A 12706-nucleotide genomic window follows, 5' to 3' on the forward strand; every position below is an offset into this window, starting at 1 on the left:
CCTGGAAGTCTCAACTCTCCTGCCTCAGCCGTGTGAGTGCTGAGACTACAGGTGTTCACCACCTGGCCAGATGGCCCACTCTTGTTGAGTCATATTCAAGACGAAAGTCAGATTGGCTCAGACTTTAGCCTGGGAGGAGGGAGGAGGCTGTCTGCACATGCCAATCCAGGAATAGGATTGTGTCTAGCCAGTTCCTTCTAGCCTGCATACACAGTATCCTGGGAAGGGCTTCTTTGTCTCAGCAATAAGATCCTCCTTGGCCTATGCCAGGTGCTGTGGATCCTCTGAGGATAGGCTGATGAGGGCCTGCCTCTTCTGGATGGATGCCACTATCTATCTCATGCCCTCCTGGCTCCCAACCTCTTGGCCTATGCTGCTCTTGGTCTCTTTGTGTGTCTCCCCATGGCTGTGCTTGTGAGCCTGTCTCTGACTAAATCCCTCTATAGCCTTCTCTGTTTTTATTATTTTTACTTATTTGGCAGGGGTTGGGGAGAGAATGGGTGTGCCAGGGCCTGTAGACACTACAAATGAACTCTAGACATAGGTGCTACCATGTACATTTGGCTTATGTAGGTTCTGGGGAATCAAACCTGGGTCCCTAGCTTCACAGGCAAGTGCCTAACCATTAAATCAGCTTTCCAGCCCTCTGCAGCCTTCTCTATCTCTGCAGCCTTCTCTATCTCTGGCCCTTCAGCTCTTTTGGCCTCTGAACCTTGTCTCCTAGACTGTATCTCTCTGGCTGTCTTGAGGTTAGTCACTGTTGGTCAGCCTCTACATGTCTCTATGTGGTCTTTATGCTCAGATTCTAAGGCTGCTGTAGCTGAGAACTGATGGAGAGAGCTTTCCCTCAGTACTGGATGTTTAATGTCCTGTGAGGCTTTGGGCTGCGTTTGGACACAGTCTGTATCAGAAGACACTTGAAGCCTTCAAAGCCTTAGTCTCTCCATTTAGTTTGTGTTGCAAAGCCCAGGTCTCCCGCCTCCATTCAGACAGGTGGCTCAATTTTATGTTCTCTCTTTCTTCCTTTTACTTTCATTTTTATCCCATGAGAAGCAGTAGAGATGGTGTTTGGAGTCCAAGTTCTGGACTTGCTATTCACAAGCTCTGTAATACAAAGTTCTTTGATATCTCCTCACTTGTAAAATGGTGATAGGAACAGTTCTCTCTGGATTGTGTTGAAGTGAAAATGAGGTGATGACTGTAAAGCATGCCACACAGAACTTGATTCCAGAACTGGAAGCTATTTTTATTGCATTTTCCATTGTTTACACAGCATAGGCATAACCCCACAAGAGTCTTAGGATGAATGCAGATTTCTCTCTTGTTCATTTTCCTCTCCTCCTTCTTCTTCTTTGAGGTAGGGTTTCATCTCGCCCAGGCTGTCCTGGATGGAATTCATTATGTAGTCTCAGGATGGCAGCAACCCTCCTACCTAAGCCTACTGAATGCTGGGATTAAAGGCATGAGCCACCATGACCGGCTCCATTTTCTTTTCTTTCTTTCTTTTTTTTTTTTTTTTCTGCAATCTCAGTCTCTCTTTTATTTTATTTATTTATTTTTTTAAATTTTTATTAACATTTTCCACGATTATAAAAAAGATCCCTTAGTAATTCCCTCCCCCCCACACTTTCCCCTTTGAAATTCTTTATTTCTTTTTAATATTTATTTGAAAGACAGAAAGAAAGAGGTAGGGTTAGAGAGAATGAATGGATGCTCCAGGGCCTCCAACCACTGCCAACAAACTCCAGTCACATATGCCACTTTGTGTATCTGGCTTTACATGGGTACTGGGACATCTAACCCAGGCCATCAGGCTGTGCAAGCAAGCTCTTTTAACCACTGAGCCATCTCTCCAACCCTGTTTTCTTTCTTTCTTTCCTTCTGGCTCAATTTCCTTCCATCTTTCTCTATTACTATGGACTGGAGAGAATGGACTACAAGAATCTCTTGTGTACCCAGCCTAGAGCCAGGCTCTGTAAGTAATAAAGAGACCTAACTATGGGTATGCAAATAAGGGCAGTCTTAAAGCCTTGAGTTCCGAAACTGGTAACATGTTCTGCAAGTTATCATGGGGTCTGTGACTGTGAAAGACTCAGATATCAGTGACAAGCTGTGCACTGCAGATGGCAATTAGCTCTGTAAACACTGAAGAGCTTTGCCTATGATTTCAAGCTTTGTAAACAATGCTGGGCTTTCTGGGCAATGGTGGGTCTTTGTGGTGGTTTGATTCAGGTGTCTCCCATAAACTTAGGTGGTCTGAATGCTAGATTCCCAGCTGATAGAGATGGAATTAATACCTCATGGAGTGAGTGTATTGTTGGGGGACAGGCTTATGGGTAGTATAGCCAGTTTCCCCTTGCCAGTGTTTGGCACACCCTCCTGTTGCTAAGGTCTGCCTTATGTTGGCCAGGGAGTGATGTCTACCCTCTGCTCATGTCATTGTTTTTCCTGCCATCATGGAGTTTCCCCCTCGAGCCTTTAAGCCAAAATAAACCTCTTTTTTCCCACAAGCTGCTCTTGGTTGGGTGATTTCTACCAGCAATACAGACCTGACTGCAACAGTAAAGTGGTACCAGGAGTGGGGTTGCTGCTAGACCTGACTGTGTGGCTTTGGCCTTTTGGAGCTGATTTTCAAGACGAATGTGGAAGGATTTGTAACCTTGTCCTAAGAGATGCCTTGCAGTGCTATAAGTACAGCTTGATGGACTATTATGGTCAGAGTTGAAAGACCTGAATGCAGTAAGAACTATGGACTGTGAGGTTTGGCTTATGAGAGTGAGAAAGAGCTTTGCTTGGACTGGGCTAGTAGTTTGTGTGAAAAGCTCGCTGTTATGCCTGTGTCCTAAGAAGCTGTGCAGGGTTGCTTTGCATAGAAATGAGCTGGTGTGAGCAGAGGGATATGGCACAGAAAAAAAAAAAAATGAAATATTTGGGTCTAAGTTCCTGTCCATTCACCTGAAAATTGTTTGAGAGATTACAGCCTTTCAGATTGGGCTAGTTGATCTGCACTGGGGCAACATAAAGAAGGTAGACTCTTTTGAAGTGGCCTGAGAGCTCAAGGAATGTCCTGTTCTTCAAAGGCTGCTTTATTCCCCCTACCTGGTACCCTACCTGGTATTGTGGAGTGTAAGAAGTGCAGGAAAGAGAGGGTCATTGAGTTTGTAACATGGTCTTGTGCTTTGGAAATGGCCATGGGCAGTGTGAAGCAGGTTTGCTGGTTGCCTGCATGGAGACCCCCACGGGGCCACGAGGATGAACCATGGATTGTAGTTGGGTCCCAGTGGAGATGTCGGGACCACGCAATGGCTGATAAGGACAGCTGTCGGCCTGATGAAGTTTTCCAGGACTGTGAGTAGCCTAGCTGGAGGGGTGGAATTGGAACTCCAGAGACTTGTTGCTGGTTAGAGTTATCCGACTGGGAGATTTGTCACTAACTAGAGTTGTTGGACTTGAAGCTACAGAATTTGATGTTTGCCATGGTTTTTTTCAATTGGTTGAATATTTCTTTGCTATACCCAATGCCAAATTTTGCAGTGTGAGTTTATTCTGTGCCATTATGTTTTTTTGGGGGGACTTTTTGCATTATGGCTCAGTTAAAAGACCTTGTATTATGGGGATATATGAACATTATTGGAATTGATAAAAACTATGGGGACTTTTAAAGTCAGACTAAATGCACTGTATTTTACATCATGTATGGATATCAGTTTATGGGGGCCAGGGGCGGAATGTGGTGGTTTGATTCAGGTGTCCCCCATAAACTTAGGTGTTCTGAATGCTAGATTCCTAGCTGATAGAGATTTGGGAATTAATGCCTCCTGGAGTGAGTGTATTGTTGGGGGCGGGCTTATGGGTGTTATAGCCAGTTTCCCCTTGCCAGTGTTTGGCACACTCTCCTGTTGCTATGGTCCACTTTATGTTGGCCAGCGGGTGATGTCCACCCTCTGCTCATGTCATCATTTTCCTGCCATTGTGGAGCTTCTCCCTTGAGCCTGTAAGCCAAAATAAACCTCCTTTTTTCCCCACAAGCTGCTCTTGGTTGGGTGATTTTTACCAGCAATGCAGACCTGACTGCAACAGTCTTCTAAATGGGGACAAAATGAATGGAAAAGGGCTATGTAAACAGTGATGGAAAATAGTTTTGGCCTCCAAAAACACTAAATAGTTCTTACCCATAAAGGACAAGAGGTGCCCCCAGGGTCCCTAAAAGATAAACTCTATCTTATTGCCATGGGCAGCAATATCCCCCCTCTCTTCCCTTTGCAGTACAACCAGAGCTCCTCTACCCATTTGCTCATGGGTGTTAGGTGTGTATTGAGAGTGAGTGTGTGAATGATGCAACCGGACATTAGGACAAGAAGGGTAATAAGGGTGGGTCTCTTCTCCCAGGGCTTTGAGAAGACAATCTTCTATGTAGCCACATGAGGGGCTTTTGTCTGTAGTGACAAATCTGTTCTCAGCCCATTTATTCATGAGGTGGAAGGTATCTTTCCACACCAGAGGCTCTCCAAATGCTAAAAGGTGTTTAAGCCACACTGGACCCCTTGAAGGAACTGAAAAGTCAGCTTGGAAAAGTGTTTCTCACAGGATCCAGTCAACCTTAAATTCTAGCTGGCATCTGAATAAATATCTTGGTAGCAACTTCAATTTCTTTGTCTTTTTTTTTCAGGTCTGACCACATTAATGTGGAACATGTATACCTCTTAGAATGTAGGGTGTGGCGAACTGGGGGCAGGAGCAAAAATTTGGTCTAGGAGGGCTGGAGGGATGGCATAACAGTTAAGGCGTTTGCCTGCAAAGCCAAAGGACCCAGGTTCGATTCCCCAGGACCCATGTTAGCTAGATGCACAAGGGGGCTCATGTGTCTGGAGTTTGTCTGTAGTGGCTGGAGGCCCTGGTGCACCCATTCTCTCTCTCTCGTTCTCTGTCAAGTAAATAAATAAATAAATAATATTTTTTTAAAAAAGGAATTTGGCTTAGGAATGCTGTGAAGATCTAATACCTATTGAGGCTGGGGTGAGGATAATGATGGTGGTCATGGAGGTGGAGATAGCCAAGGAGGTGGTGCTGCTAATGTGACGATGGCAGTGTGGACTGAGCTGGGGTGTTAGTGAGGGCAGAGGTGATAGGGAAGTGATGGTAATAGTCAAAAGATGGCCCAAGGTGTCAAGAGATAGCTTGGTATAATAGCGAAGAGCACAGCCTAGATTCAGCTTCTGGGCATGACATTTGCTAGCTGTGTGATATTAGGTAAGTTATTTCCATTTTCTGTGCCTCTGTTTCCTCATTTATATGCACAGATGAGAGTACCTATTGTGTACAGTTCTCATAAACTAATTAATCTCTGCAAATCCTTAAAATAGTTCCTGGCACATAGTAAATGTAAAATGCTATGTAAGTGACAGCTGCTATTACCATCAAGGAAGGCAGAGATGAGGGAAAATTACATTAATAATGAAGAGAATAGAGATAACAACAATAAGATTTGATAGTCAGGCCTGGTAGCATATGCCTGTAACTTAATTACTTAGGAGGCTGAGGCAGGATGATGACAAGTGAAAGTCCTGCCTGGGCAACTAAGTGGGACCTTGTCTTAAAATACAAAAGTAACAGTAATAAACATAGGGTGGGGGCTGTTGTTCAGTGCTTGTCTAGCACAAGCAAAACCTAGGGCCAATCCCAGTACTACAAAACAACTGATTGAGAACTATGTGCCTTGCACTGCTCATGGTGGTTTGTTTAATCATTTCAACCCTATAAAGTAGCTAATGTCATTTCCATGTTAAAGGTGATAAAACAGGCCCAGAGGGCAACATAGTTAGGAACTGGGGAAGCTTCCAGGCTAGTACTCTTCTCTTTTTTCTGAGGTAGGTTATTACTCTAGCCCCGGCTGACCTGGAATTCATTATGTAGCCTTAGGATGGCCTTGAACTCACAGTGCTCCTCCTGCCTCTGACTCCAAAGTACTGGGATTAAAGGTGTGTGCCACCAGGGCTGGGTGTGTGTATGTCAAGGGGGCAAAGAGAGAAAGAATGAATGGGAATGCCAGGCCCTCTAGCCAGTGCAAATGAACTCTAGACACTCCAGATGCATGTGCCACCTTGTGCACTTGGATTTTTGTGGGGAATTGAACTCAGGTTGTTAGGCTTTGCAGGAAAGGTGCCTTAACTGCTGAGCCATCTTTCGAGGCTAGTATTCCAAGGCTAGTACTCTTTACCACTTTCTAAAGAGGGGGACCGACAGAGCAATGGTAAGTGTTGTAGTCATACGGAAGCAGGGCTGCATTGCAGATGGCAGGAAATCAGTGTGTGTGGGGGTGGCTTGTGTGGCAGTAGTGAGATGATGTAGGTGAGGAATGGTGGCAGTGGTGGTGGTAAGGGAGGCGGTGAAGGTGAGGAGCAGTGAAGGCACTTCCCGACCCATAATCCATATTCATTGCCACCTATAATCCCAGCATGTGGGAGGCTGAGCCCTGGAGGGTGGTAAATTTGAGCTTGAGGCCAGCTTGGGCTATATATTGGGACCCTGTTTTAGAAAGCAGGGACTGGAGAGATGGCTTGGTGGTTAAGGTGCTTGCCTGTGAAGCCTAAGGATCCAGGTTCAGTTCCCTAGTATCCATATAAGTCAGATGCACAAGGTGGCACATGCATCTGGAGTTCGTTTGCAGTGGCTGGAGGCCCTGTTGTGCTGATTCTCTCTATCTGCCTCTTTCTCTCTTTCTCAAATAAATAAATTAAATATTGGGGAAAGAAAAAGAAAGCAATCATTGGCTGAGCTCCAGCAGGCTTTGTGGCTGCTGAAGGGATGAGCTATGCCAGCTTTCCCAGGGCAGCAGGGAAGACTCCTGATTTTCAGTGTGGCTTATCTGAAAGCAAGGGAACAGCAAGGGTGTCACTTTGCTGGAGGTTCTGGGTTCCAAGCAGTGAATGGGAGGGGGGGACAGAGAGACCTTGGCACTGTATGGCAGAGGTGTATGCTGGGGCTTCCTACTGCCCTCCACGTTTTTCCTGTTATTTGGCACCCTCTGACTGCACTAACTAAGCAGTCCACATGCCCCTGTCAGGGCTGGTCCATGCTAATGAAGCAGCCGCACAGGTAAGCAGCCCATCCCATCAGAACTCTGCGGGCCTGCCTGCCTCTCGCTTGCTGCTGCACTGAGCAGAAGCTTAATAGAGTCCGCCTCTGTGCCTCGGCTCCCGCCTGCCAGCCGGTCCCTATTATTAGCACCATCAACGGCAGCAAATGACACTCTCGGAATCTTGACTCCAATCTGATGCCTGGTCCCCGGGGCCGCGGAGAGGCGCAGGCTGGCCAAGCTGGGGGGGCGGGGGGGGGGCGGACTGGGAAAGGGATGTATGGTAATAGGATGTGGCTGAAGATGGTCTATTAGCAGCGCTGCAAATGCTGATGAGCCCTCTCCCTGGCCCCTTGGCGTTCCTATCCTCACTTGGCCAGGCATAGCGAAACCTTGTTGGGGTACAGGGAGCAGGGGAAGGGGAGCTAGGGTTAGGCTAGGCCATTTCTAAGTCCAGATACCAGGTAGGTTTCCTGGAGGGACACAGGGGTGGGAAGAGGAAGATGGAGAAAGGAGGTAATTTACACACCTCCTTCTGATCATTGGCCAGGGAGAAGGAAGCAGAGGCTCTGTCGCTCTATTTGGGGAGTGGTGTGCAATTGTCCCTGTAAGCACAGAGGTCCTGGGGCTCCAGCTCTTGAAGGAGCCACAAGGAGCATTTCAGACTCCCTTTCTCTAGTCTCTTTTTATTTAGTTATTTTTTGGGGGTGGGGGAAGAATAGACATGTCAGGGCCTCTAGCCACTGCAAATGAACTCCAGGCACATGTGCCCCCTTGTGCATCTGGCTTATGTGGGTCATGGGGAATTGAACTAGGGTCCTTAGACTTTACAGGCAAACATCTTAATCACTAAGCCATCTCTCCAGCCCCTACAGCCTCTTTTTGAACTCTTATCTCCTCCCCAGGCCACCTGAATCATATCCAAGTGCTTCTTTTTTTTGAAGTTCTGATTGGTCTTTCTTTGTACCAGTACGTGAGATCCCTTAAGGTCACTTAATCCAAATCCAGACAGTCTCACAGGGTCTGCTTCTCTGGGCCATTGTTACTCCTTACAGTGACAGGACTTCTAGCCTATGTGTAATATATGCATAGAAAAGTCACAAGAGCTGGACCCTCCAAAGGGTATTGAAGAGGCAGGGGAGACAATGAGCAGATAACGGGATTAATGCAAGACACCAAAATTCCAACATAACCCATCTGCTGGGTGTCCATGGGAGAGTGACACACTGCCATCCTAACCACTTCTCCTTGCCCTACCTTCTCACCAAGGACTCTTGACAGGATAATGAGCCTGGAGTGTGGTAAATACAAAAAGTACAAAGCCATCCTCAGCTACATAGTGAGTTTGAGGCTAGTCTGGGCTACACAGTGAGCTCCAAGCTGGCTCTGTCTAGAGTGAGATTCTGCTTTAAAAAAAATCAGGGCTGGAGAGATGGCTTAGTGGTTAAAGCACTTGCCTGTAAAGCCAAAGGAGCAAGGTTTGATTCCTCAGGACCCACGTAAGCCATATGCACAAGGTGGCGCATGTGTCTGGAGTTTATTTGTTGTGGCTGGAGGCCCTTATGGGCCCATTCTCTCTCTATGTGCCTCTTTCTCTCTCTCAAATAAAATAAAATATTAAAAAAAAAATCAGAGCCAGGCGTGGTGATGCACGCCTTTAATCCCAGCACTTGGGAGGCAGAGATAGAAGATCTTTGAGTTCAAGGTCACCCTGACACTACATAATGAATTCCAGTTCAGTCTGGGCTAGAGTGACAGCCTACCTCAAAAAAAAAAAAAAAGGCAGAGGGGTGGTGAACTCCCTCAGGGAACTGAACAGGAAACCCGTGCATTTGGGGTTGGATAATCTATAGCACAGTCTAATTAATACTTCTTCTTCCCATATAGGCACATCACCAAGGAGGTAGAAGAAAACCAGTCAAAGAGCAGAGACTTCCTGTCTGCTACAGGTTAGAAGCCACCACTCTGTTCCCTCCTGATGTTAGAAACCCAAGCACTTGGGTCAGTTACACAGGGCTCCTTCCTAGGCTTTGCAACAGGAGGGGGTGGGGGCTGGGACTGCCTGAGCCAGGATGAAGGGGGGAGGAGTCAGAGCCAGCCACCCCTCCCCCAGGTCTGGGCTGACCACCACATTGAACTCAATCTGTTCTGCCTACTGCCTCCACCATGCCCCATAGTCCAGAGGCCACAGACGTCCAAGCTGTTGCCTCTGCTCAGTGGCTGCCCTCGGTGCCCCCAGCAGGGGCCTGGCCATCAGTCACAAGACTGGCAGTTCTCAGGGCTAGACATGCAGCCTCGTGGGCAAGGTTGGATGTGTACCCGTGGATGGCAGGCAGCAGGGGGGCACTGACTTTTGCTATGGACCCCGTTGGTGGCCTTTGTTCCCTCCACATCTTTCCTGACCCCCTTTGCTGTTCCTTAGCTCATCTGTGTCCACCGCTCCTCTTCCCCATCTCCCACTACCTGCCCACCTCACCCATCCTGTCCACTGTGCCATTCTCCCTGCATGCCTCTGGCTTGTCCCCTATTTCTTCCTTCACTAGATCCTTCTCTTTTGCTCTCTCCTCCCTAGTCTCTACCATGGCGCAGGCTTACCTTTCCTGCTACCTCTGAGAGGCTGAAAACTCAGTATTCAGTCTGTGAAGACCCAACCTCAGACTATCTCCTCTTTCAGTCAACTGTGGGGAATTGGGGCTCTGAGATAGGGTAAGTCTTTTGATTCAACCAAGGGCATCTGGAGACCAAAAGAGGTGGCCTTGTATGTATCATGGAGGGTTATAGAGGGCCTGGTAGTGGGGGTGCACAGGGAAGAGTGCAGTTTTAAAAATATGACAGCAGGGGGCGCCCGATCCTTGATGACTTCTGATTTGTTGCTGTTCTCACAAGTGATGCCTGTAATTGCCCCAAAGGATAAGTGGATGAGAATGCTGAGCAGGAACCTAGGGGCCCCCAGTAGGGATGAGTTTTGTCCAACTCTGATGCTGGATCTGGACCGTTAGCTTTTGTTGTTGGTTAGTTTTGTTTTTTCAAAGTAGGGTTTCACTCTAGCCCAGGCTGACCTAGAACTCACTCTGTAGTACCAGGCTGGCCTCCAACTCACAGCAAGCCTCCTACCTCTGCCTTCCAAATGCTGGAATTAAAGGTGTGTACTACTACACCCAGTGACTATCCTTTTTTGAAAATTTTTTAAAATTATTTATTTATTTATTTGAGAGCGACAGACACAGAGAGAAAGACAGATAGAGGGAGAGAGAGAGAATGGGCGCGCCAGGGCTTCCAGCCTCTGCAAATGAACTCCAGACGCATACGCCCCCTTGTGCATCTGGCTAACGTGGGACCTGGGGAACCGAGCCTCGAACCGGGGTCCTTAGGCTTCACAGGCAAGCGCTTAACCGCTAAGCCATCTCTCCAGCCCCTCTTTTTTATGAGAGAGAGGGAGAGGGAGAGAGAGAATTGGTGCGTCAGAGTGTGCGTGTGTAACCTTGTGCAATTGCGTCACCTTGTGGATCTGGCTGCGGGACCTGGTGAGCTGAACATGGGTCCTTAGTCTTTGTGCCTTAACTGCTAAGTCATCTCTCCAACCCTCAAAACTATTTTATTGTATTTTTGTAAATTTATTTTTATTTGGGGGGGGGGGAAGAAAGGGCATGCCAGGGCCTTCAGCCACTACGAGCAAGCTGTGGACACATGTGTCACCTTGTGCATCTGGCTTACGTGGGTCCTGGGGAATCGAACCTGGGTCCTTTGGCTTGTATGCAAGCACATAAACTGCTAAGCCATCTCTCCAGCCCATCTTTTATTTATTTCTTACACACACACACACACACACACAGAGAAAGAGAGAGAGAGAGAGAAAGAGAGAGAAAGAATATGAATGGCACACCAGGGCCTCTAGCTACTGCAAACTCCAGACACATGTGCCACCTTGTGCATTCAGCTTTACATGAGTATTGGGGAATTGAACTTGGGTCCTTTGGCTTTTCCAGTAAGTGCCTTAACTGCTAAGCCATCTTTCCAGCCCCCCCAAAAATATTTTTACTTATAAAAATATGTAATGCTCCACAAATTTGCACATCATCCTTGTGCAGGGGCCATGCCAACCTTCTCTATATTGTTTCAATTTAGTATATGTGCTGGAGAAGTGACTACAACTGTTAGCTTTTGTTTTTCAAGGTGGGGTCTCACTGTAGCCCATGCTGACCTGGAATTCACTATGTAGTCTCAGGGTGGCCTTGAATTCACTGTGATCCTCATACCTCTGCCTCCCTAGTGCTGGAATTAAAGGTGTATGCCACCACACCCAGTGACTATTAGCTTTTTAAAGAAACTCATGTTTCCTAAAACAACTTAAAAAAAAAATGTTAAGATAGGGTCTCAGGTATGTAGCCTCAGCTGGCCTTGAAATCCTGATCAATCTTCCTGCCTCCATCTCCCTACTGCTGGGGTTTTGAGCATGCTTCATCATGCCAAATTACATGCTTAATATCCTCAAAAGACAAATGAACAAGAGGCTTTAGATCTTTGGGGTGGGGTGAGAGAGTCACTATAGTCCCTGGTGAGGGTCATCTCTACTGTCCTCAGCCATCAGAGAGGCTGGTCATTTGGAGGGAGATAAGTTGTAAAAACTTCCCCACAAGCCTTCCGTGGTCATCTTCAGGTCACTTGCTAGAGCCACAGATTTCATACTCACATTAGCTTAAGGAGGATGAATGTCAAAAAGGCAAACTGTTGGGGAGTGGTGGTGCACACCTTTAATCCCAGCACTTAGGGTAGGAGGATGGTTGTTGAGTTTGAGGCCAGCCTGAGACTATATAGTGAATTCCAGGACAGCCTGGGCTAGAGCAAGACCTTACTCTGAAAAAGCAGAAGGAGGAGGGGGAGGAAGAGGAGGAGAGGAGGAGGAAGAACTGAAGAGATTGCTTAGTGTTTAAGGCATTTGCCTGTAAAGCCAAAAGATTCTGGTCTGATTCTCCAGGACCCATGTAAGCCAGATGCACAAGGGGGCGCATGCATCTGGAGTATATTTACAGCAGCTAGATGCCCTGGTGTGCCCATTCTCTCAATCTCTCTCTCTCTAATAAATAAATAAATAACATATTTTTTTTTTTTAAAAAGACAAATCACAGAGGAGATGGAGAAACCTGGGAGAGGAGAGCCTTTTCTATGTGACAGCTCAACAGTGGATGCATTTATAAATCATATGTGCATGTGTGCCCACAGGTGTGTGTGTGTGTGTGTGTGTGAGAGAGAGAGAGAGATAGGGGGGTACAAGGTTGGTTCTATTCTCATCCTAAGTCCCAAGTGGGTGAAGTGGGTGTGGCTTTGCCTCCTAAACTTCAGGAAGGGGCTATACTTGGAGTAAGGTTAAAGCAACTGTATGTAACACAGACTTCCAATCAGGTGGAGCAGAGACTAGGTCTGTATCACCACCTTCTTGGTCCTAAGGGCCTGAGGCTCACTGTTAGTGTTGTTCCTTAGGAAAGCAGGCATTGCCTCAGCTTTGAACAAGGCACTGCCCCAGCTTTGAACCATGTCATTATTATTACCTGGAGACAGTGAGTGTCATGGGAGACTTTCTAAAGAAGGCTAGGTTGATGGGGAGAGAACTTCAGTTAGGTCTGTGACCCAGGA

General features: G+C 47.0%; 1 non-coding gene across 1 annotated transcript; it reads right to left on the reverse strand.

Annotated features, from left to right (window-relative positions):
* Positions 1–11118: 11118 nt before the first annotated feature.
* LOC123461166 lies at positions 11119–11224 on the reverse strand. The gene has a single exon (XR_006637480.1). It is a non-coding gene; the product is annotated as a U6 spliceosomal RNA (small nuclear RNA).
* Positions 11225–12706: the final 1482 nt, after the last annotated feature.

Source organism: Jaculus jaculus, chromosome 5 (assembly GCF_020740685.1).
Source record: "Jaculus jaculus isolate mJacJac1 chromosome 5, mJacJac1.mat.Y.cur, whole genome shotgun sequence".
Taxonomy (NCBI): domain Eukaryota; kingdom Metazoa; phylum Chordata; class Mammalia; order Rodentia; family Dipodidae; genus Jaculus; species Jaculus jaculus.